General features: G+C 47.3%; 1 pseudogene; it reads right to left on the bottom strand.

Annotated features, from left to right (window-relative positions):
• Nucleotides 1–2949: 2949 nt before the first annotated feature.
• On the bottom strand, nt 2950–4020 carry LOC123038309 (ATP-dependent Clp protease ATP-binding subunit ClpA homolog CD4A, chloroplastic-like; annotated as a pseudogene).
• Nucleotides 4021–8872: the final 4852 nt, after the last annotated feature.

Here is an 8872-nt window from a genome sequence, read left to right as displayed (position 1 = left end):
CCAGCCGCAGGCCAGGCCGGCCACCACGCGCGCGCCCGCGTGCCAAGCCACCACCGCCGCCAAGCAGGAGTCCTAGTAGGACTCCTCTCCTCCTCTTTTTCTTGGCCCCTCCCCCAAGTTTCCCCCCCTCCTCCCTTTAAATACCAACACCCCCCCCCCTTTTTCCCACACCACCCCACGCCCCCACCCCGCGCCCCAAGCCGCGCCGCCGTCGCCCCTAGCGCCGCCGCCTCCCTACCGCCGCCGACGCCGCCCCTCGCCGGAGCCCTCGCCGAGGTAGCCCCACGCCGCGCCTCTCTTTCTCCCCTCGGTTCGGTTTTTCTTATAAACCGTTCCGGTTTTCTTTTCGTTTCGTTGTTCCGGTTTTCTTTTCCGAAACCCTAGATCGGTTTCGTTTTCTTTTCCGGTTTAGTTGCCTAGAGACCGTTCGCCGGACCGTTCGCCCTAACGAACGTGATCACCGGTTATTCCCGGTTGACGAACGCCCGTTTGTTTAACCGTTCTTATTTTTCTTTTCGTCGGATTTATTCCGCGATCGCGATCTCAGATCCGATCTTTGTTCTAGTTTATCTTCTCGCTCGTTTATCAGAATCAGGTGATTCAAGCGCCTGGAGTTTCGTTTCGAAACCGCCGTTCCAACTAATCAACTTAAATAAATTTTTGCTACTGTAAAACTTGACCTAGTTTCAACTTGCTAGAACCGAGTTGTTTTCTTCCGCCGTTTGTTTTCCGTTGCTTTGTTCGGTTCTTTCTCTCTTTGCAACCGGAGTTCTTAAGTTGAACTATCTGGTTCGATCTCTTGTTCGAGTTTTACCTGTGCATTGGATGAGTACTTATTGTATGCTTGTTGTTTGTCTGCGATAGATTACCCGGATTGCGCCGCCTGTTACTTCGAATCTCTAGGACTCGCGGATCATCAGCAAGGCAAGTAACACTTTGATCATACCTTTTCTACAACCCAGTTTTATTGCATTAGATCAATCCTCACACATTGCATGATTATGATCTAATTAAATTGTGAGATGGGAAGTAGATGAGGTAGTACCTATTACCTGTTTATTATGAAACCTTTGGGAGTTACTTCTACGTTTGCTTATTATGCCATGCTATGCTAGTAGACGTGGATTGGGTGAGTGATATCCATGACAGATGTGAGTGTGATCATTTTAAGGGTTTATCTAAGGTGGCAACTTAAACACACATCTGGGTGGACTGAGGCACCTGATGTCTATCAGGACTTGCCTGTTTTTCTTTGGACCGCCACCCAGGCTCAAAGGGATCATAAGATCTTTCATGCTAGAAACTTCCGTGTGCAGCCACAAGCTAATATGGGCTCTGTCATAGTTGATTAAGTCGTGCGAACTCTTACAGGGTAGACTAGCAGATGTAGGGGAAAGTAGGTGTACCGGTCTATCCATCGTAAGGTGCTAGCGCTTCTGAAAGACTGTGTCTCGGTCATCCGTTTCTCAAACACCGTGTAGTGCGAGAAACCCAACGGAGGCAATCGAGTCTTGTGGGGAAAAGTGCGCAAACCTCTGCAGAGTGTAATAAACTAATCATGATTAGCCGTGTCCCCGGTTATGGACATCTTGAGTATCTAGTACTTGAATATCATGTGAATCTCATCATGTTACTTCTAATTAACATTGTTGGGTTTTAATTGTTCACTTAATTGGGATCGGAATGCTGTCAACCATTCTCGATGTTCAACTACCATGATAGTTAAATAAATTCATTCCTTTGCAGTAGGGAAAAACCGGCTTTATGCAAAACAGTAACCATAGAGCTTTCCATCAGCCAAATATGCATATAGTATAGCTGTTTCATTCCATTACTCTCTATGTGTTAAATTGCCAGCATATTCCATGTGCTGACCCGTTTTCGGGCTGCAACTTTCATGTTGCAGACTTTTCAGACGACGAGTAAGGTGCTTTTAGGTCGTGGTTCTATACTCAGTGATGCCGTTGGAGTTGATGGACCCATTTATCTTCCAAGTCTTCCGCTGTTATCGATATTAGATGGCCTTAAGCCATATTTATTGTAATAAGTTCTCTTTTGAGACACCGATGTAATAAGTGTGTGATTGCTACTCTGCTATAAATCCTTCGAAGTACTGTGTGGTGTCAGCATTACTGATCCAGGGATGACACCGGAGCACAGAGACTTGATCCATTCGGGTCGGGTCGCTACACGGCCTCCGGATCCGGCTCAGTCTCCTCGTGCTTATACAGATCCGTCCTCAACTGCTCCAGGTCGAGGGCGATCTCGTCCCGGATGCGGTCCGCCCGCGCGGTCATGAGCTTGTCGAGGATGGTGTTGTTCGCGTCGATGATTTTGCCCATGGATTGGAGGAGCGTCTCACCTTGAGTCTTCAGCTTCCGATCCAGGTCGTCGGCGAACTCGTGACGAAGCAGCTCGTAGACGGAGCGGCTCTTGGGGCTGAGTTCCTCCATCGCCTGGCGTCGCCGTCGGTCGCTGTAGCGCGTGCGGTGGGGGTGGATGGGAAGCTCCAGGACGGAGGTTCTGATACCAGATGTGAGCTACTCGCCGGAATTGCTCGCGCTCGCCATGGATTGGTATGAATCGAACTAGGAATTTGAAATTTGGTAGAGGAACCACCCAACCTCCCGCACCTCTATCCGATACAAGCCATGGCCTCAGCCGTCCAAATCCCAGCCAACTCCTCTCGAGGGAGAGAGACGTCTATTTAACGTACACCCGATCAATGGGCCCAGTTCGGGCCTGCAAGCCACTGGGGAAGGTTCGTGGGCCGTGAAGACTTGGGCCGTAGCGCGGGCTCTGCGTCTTGCTTCCTGTTGCCGGCAATGCCTTGATCCGCTACAGTGCTCTCTGGTGTGTCTTCAGTGTCGACGCCTTCAGGATTGCTGACATGCAGGCTGGCCGGCACGCGGCCCTAGGCGGAGGAGCCCTCCCATGGCGCCGGCGGCTCTAGAGATGAGGGCTGCACAGAGGAAGAGGAGCAGCATCTCTCCCCTCCGCCATCTCTAGCTGCCGCCACCATCTCTCCCATCTGCCCTCTCGAGCTGCCTTCCTCACCAGCCTTATCTTCGAGCTGTCATCCTTGCCTTCGACTCGTCCGCAGCTGACGTAGCCGAGAGGGGAGCCGATGAGCTTGGTCACCGTGTGATGCTCCATGAACTCGCTCATGTCCAGCTAGACCATGGCCTCCTCTGAGCCGTAGTAGCTGGTTGCCAGCGCCATGGCCAGCTCCGAGCCTCCGACTTGCCCACGCCCGTTGGGCTGGCGAAATTGAAGCTGGCCACCGGCCAGTTGGGGTTCCTGAGCCCAACGCGCGCACGCCGGATGGTGCGGCCTATGGCCCTGACGGCCTCGTCCTGCCCGGTGACGCCCCCGTGCAGGGTCTCCTCCATCTTGAAACTTGAATGACCAGTTGGACTCGTCCACTGGGACGCTGGTCCACGATGCGACGATGTGCTGGATGTCCGCCTTCGTCACCATTGGGCCAGCCGACGCTCCCGACTCCACCTCTGCCTTGCTCACCTCATTGCTCTTGTCCACCAGCCACATGATCTTGGTTTTGAGCTCCAGCCTTTGGCTGCGAAGCTCTCCGGCCTATAACCATTCAGATAATTAGCGTCCTCCTATAAGGTGTGCATTTCAGGTTGACGTGTAGACGAGAATATTACCGTCTCAAATTGCTGGGAGCGGATGTCGTCGTTCTTGTGTCTGGTTCAAAATTCAGATTCAGACATTTTGGAAAATGTTTAGGTGCATCACCATTCGAAAACATCTGTAGTACCTTGGCATGGCATAGCCTGACAAGAGATCCCGCCTCATCAACCAGGTCGATTGCTTTGTCTGGGAGGAAACAATCACTGCGAACAAAATAGACCGTCAGAAAACTTCATTGTACGCTGGGAGCTACTCCTATCCAACACTGAAATTTGCAAGCGAATCTGCTGACCTACTACTCAGTATGTGATAGTACAGGTGCTCCATATCCAACACTGATGGTGTTTTCCATACTGCAGAATACATGCTTGCACAATATATTTGTAGTTATCATAAGTTTCTGTAAATTTGTGCTTACCCCGTTTATTTATTAATATGATACACATGCATTCGACTTAATCTACCCGTGACTCTGTATTTTTTTTCTGCGCACTACTCTGATAAAGCTTCTCTATTGTTTTGGTTTTGCGTTTTGCTTTCTTTTTCTAAAAATTGGTAGTTGGAACTGTCAAAACTGGGTGCTTTTTGCAGCTCTCTTTCCTACTTCTAGCGCTGAAATTACGCCTTACTAACTGGCGTACATGTTCCTTGTATATAACTGACTTTTCTGTTTCCTGAGGACAAGAGCACCATACAGAAAATTGGTAGTTGTTGTCTTTTATGATAAGGTATGTACACATTCATAAGCTCGTGTGTTTGTGCGGTCGGGTTGGCTGCCTATATGTTTTGGGGTTCGCCTGCTCGCTGTATTGACAACCATAGAAAAATATAGCAAGAGTAAAATTAGGCTTGTTGTTTGAGATGGTTCCTTTACACGATAAATTGGAGTCATTTCAAACTCTTAAGGCCCTTGACCGGTTAGAGAAAGACGGGTTGAACTGAATTCTGGATATGTAGTGTTATCTAATCTTGTGGTGCTTTTAACTTTGATCTTGCAACTGAACCTGCAGACTACTTATTTTTTGGATGTGTAAACCTGAATGTTGGAAACTAAATTTGTTGCCCTGGGTTCAGTGGTGTTCAAGTGCGACAGGACCATATTGTGACCATATTATGACAGGATCATAAACATGAAAGCATGAAACTAACTGTGTTCCCTGGGTGGTCCTATACATTGAGATTAGCTATCTTGAGCATCACTCTTTATTTCGGTGCAAGAGGACCATACAGTGACATGAAGTTTTATATTTGCTCCTGGGCATACTGCTACTTTGTTGATATATCTGAAGGCGTCTGAATCTGGTTCTTTTCAGGCATATTTTTTTATATTTATCAATGCATTTTACATAGTGAAATTGTCCCTAATTATTCTCTGTTGTACTGCAATGTTTTTTGTTTAGTTTGGATAGACAGTATTATCTTTAGTATTAACTGTGTTCCCTTGGTGGTCCTCCCCGAGTGTTTCTTGCTCGGTTGGCCGCTTCAGGCTTCACATACGTGTGTGATGCAAGCTCTCGGGTTTGGAGAATAATTGTAGGATTAGGTAATTTGAGAGACTAATTATGAGCGTTAAAAAGGTCACACAGTTGGCAACAGTGATTATATCAGCTCGAAAAAAGCAGTGTTGCTTGACGGTGATGGCTTGACCTTTTGGGCCTCTCTCCTTGGGCTCCTGATTTCTCAGCGAGAATCATCTTGCCAGTGTGTTTCACCCTCCCATTTCTGATATCATTGAATAATTTACAAATGGGATATCTCTTATTCGGGATTAAAGTTTTGATGGTTAGATTGATTGCTTCGTTTCATATATAATTTCCATGTAGGCTTCTAATGTATTCAGATGACATACCTATTGTCCACACTAGGGCTTTAAATGCATCTGCTCCTATAATTGGTCATTCAGTTAGTATTACATGAAAAGAAACAGTCCAGCTTAATTCCCTCATTTGATTGGGTATGCGTCTCATTTATATACTCACACAGTGGTTTATTTGAATGTTTGTTCTCCACTCACTGCCTTGTGCCTTAGATAGCTGCAGATGAGGATGTATGAACAATTTGGCCAGGAACTCAATCAGAACATTCGATTGAAGCTGAAGGTATACTTTGGCTGCTTTTCCTGTCCTTTTTGTTCCTCTTTTCGTGTGTGTGTTTAGCATTTTCTCACGCCTTTTTTCCTTTAGAGCCTTAAATTTTATAAACATACGTAGCCGGTTAGTGAGTAATGAATTGGCAATATTTTGATCTATATTGACTCTCATTCTCTATTTTCAAGGGGCATTGCAAAGATACGGAGGGATTCACTGGTAGAAAAAGGGCCTATAGTCCCGGTTCGTAAGGGCCTTTAGTCCCGGTTCCTGAACCGGGACTAAAGTGTCGGTACTAATGCCCCGACCCTTTAGTCCCGGTTCAATTCAGAACCGGGACTGATGGGCCTCCACGTGGGCAGTGCGCAGAGCCCAGGCATGAGACCCTTTGGTCCCGGTTGGTGGCACCAACTGGGACCAATAGGCATCCACGCGTCAGCATTTCTGTGGCTGGGGTTTTTGTTTTTTTTAAAGGGGGGGGGGTTGGGGATTTTGGGGGGTTAATTTAGGTGTTTCATATATTGTGTTAGCTAGCTATAATTAATAGAGAGAAGTGTCCTCTCTTATGTCCGTGCTTGGTCGATGCTACGTACTATACATACGTATAGAGAGGACTAGACACGCTGGCTAGCTAGTAAGCAAACGAAGGAAACAGAAGATCGTCATGAACATATATGCATACAGAGAGAAGTGATATCGACCACCTCTCCTTCTCCGAGAGATTGGTCGAACAACAAGTTCTCGTATATCTATCTGACACTACCGGCTACATATATACAATAATTATCTCTTACAAATATAATCATACGGACTCCGGGTCAACATAGAATTCTCCGTCTTCAGGGATCACGTGGTCAAGAAAGAATGCCGCCAATTCCTCTTGAATTGCTCGCATGCGAGCTGGTGCTAGGAGTTCATCCCGCTTCCGAAACATCTAATTTAAAGAAGGGGGTCAATACATATATATATATATGAATGAATGAAACTCAACACAAATGATGGTAATAAAATAAAATTGTGAATGTTGTTATTTACGTACTTCATATTGTTCGTCAGTGTAGCCCCGCCCATAGGTCGTGTGGCGGATGGACCCGCAAACATAGTATCCACAGAAATCACTCCCTTGTTCCTGCCACAACCACTTTACAAGAAATAGAGGTTAATCAAACTGATAAGCAAGAATGCCAAATGGTATTGATGAAACTAGCGCTTGAATGACAAGTAGATGCGCTTAAAATGCTACTATAGCTAGTACTTACTTTCAGGTGTCTAAATTGCAGCTCCTTCGGCAGTCCCGGAGCTTTTCTGGTGAATTTTCTCCAAACCCTACCGGACAAAGAAAACAATTACTTGATATATCAGGAAATGAACAAAGTTGCTGATATGATGGATAATGATCGATTTAACTTAGTTCTCGAGTATTTGAGTCATGTCTGCATAGTCCTTGGGATCTTTTCGTCTTGAGTCTAAGACGGTTACTAGTCCCTGCTCAAGCTTAATATGTAGGAGAATATAGTGGAAACTGCACACGCATGCATAACTCATCAATTACATTACTATAACCTTGACTAATATATAAGGGAAACCGAATACGCACAAGACAGTAACACTCACTTGAAGTTGTAAGGAAAGAGTATTATATCTTTGTTTTGATTTATTATCAACGATTGTAGCATGCTGGCCTCGGTTTCTGCGGCATGAAATTTAACCTGAGTTGCATCTATGAGATATGTGTTAATGAACCCAATATCACTGACTTGTCTTTTCTTCAATTCGACGATCTTCAATCTGCATAATATAGTGAGGATGATTATAAATACATGCAATGAAAGAGCTAAGCTATATAGAGAAACTTAATGACAGAAGTGGTACTACTTACAGAAAGTAGCAGGCGACCGTTGTTTTATCGAGGGCCAATTGATTGAAAAACTGATAGAACTCCTCAAATGGAACAGGCAACAGATCAATTCCAACGAGGTCATGCTCCTTTTTAACTTTCACATACAAAGTACTCCTCCCCCAGAGTCTCTGCAGATTTTCAAGTACCAATCATGCAATCTTCGCATCATCGTTGATAGAGATCTTTCATCTTTGACGAGAGGCTTCCCGTACTCGTATCTTTGTATCTGCATGTCCATGGGTTCATAATGTACTTCGTCGGGCAGGTAATCTGCAAGATTGCTATAACCGGGCACCATCCTCGAATCATTAGCGACATTGTGGCTAGGCACCTTGAGCGGGGGGCATGATTGCTCCGCTTGTTCGCCGAGCTGGGCAATTTGTTTCCCAGCTCGTCGTTCTTTTAGCCTTTGATCACTGACAGTACTTCCCGACCGCTCCGCTTCGGCAAATTCCTTTCCAATAATGCGGTCATAGTTTCCTTTCGGCGGATCAGGCTTCGATGGTTTTGTCAGGGCAGCCAGAGTGCGCTTCACTTTCACCCGATCTACCTTCTCCTCCGGAGGTGGATGTTTCTTTGCTTTCACCCCTTCAAAGAATTTCCTCACTTCTTCTCGCGCGATCTCGGCGTTCTCCTCCTGGGTCCTCTCGTATGGTAACTTCTCTGGAGTCTTTAGAGAAGGACCGAATCTGTATGTCCTCCCGCCTCTGGTTGTACTGCTAGACGCCGACCGAGCAGACGGAGCGGTTGTCTTCTTTACTTGCTTAAGAGGCGGAGGAGAAGGACTACGACGCGCCGGAGCAGCTGGAGCGGCGGCAGGTCTCTTCCACCCTTGCTGACGAGGCGGAGAAGGAGGAGGCTGGCTGCTCGGGCGCGTCGGCGCAGGCGGAGGAGGCGGAGTGCCGCCACGCGTCGGAGAAGGAGCCGGCCGAGGGCCCTGATCGTCACTTGCCGGAGGAGGAGGCGGTGGAGGAGGCGAAGTGCCCTGACTCATCGGAGGAGGAGGAGGAGGAGGCGGAGGCGGAGGCGTCCAGTTCGGAAGGTTGATGAGCTCCTTCCGCCATAGGCATGGAGTCTTTAGAGCAGACCCCAGCCGAGTCTCCCCTTCACCGGTAGGGTGGTCAAGCTGGAGGTCCTCAAATCCCTCCGTTATCTCATCCACCATCACCCTAGCATATCCTTCTGGAATCGGCCGGCAGTGAAAAGTTGCGCCGGGTTCAGTAGGATAAAC

This window comes from Triticum aestivum, chromosome 2A (assembly GCF_018294505.1).
Source record: "Triticum aestivum cultivar Chinese Spring chromosome 2A, IWGSC CS RefSeq v2.1, whole genome shotgun sequence".
Taxonomy (NCBI): domain Eukaryota; kingdom Viridiplantae; phylum Streptophyta; class Magnoliopsida; order Poales; family Poaceae; genus Triticum; species Triticum aestivum.
The sequence above is the reverse complement of the archived record's forward strand: the minus strand, read 5'-3'. Positions and strand labels throughout refer to the sequence as shown.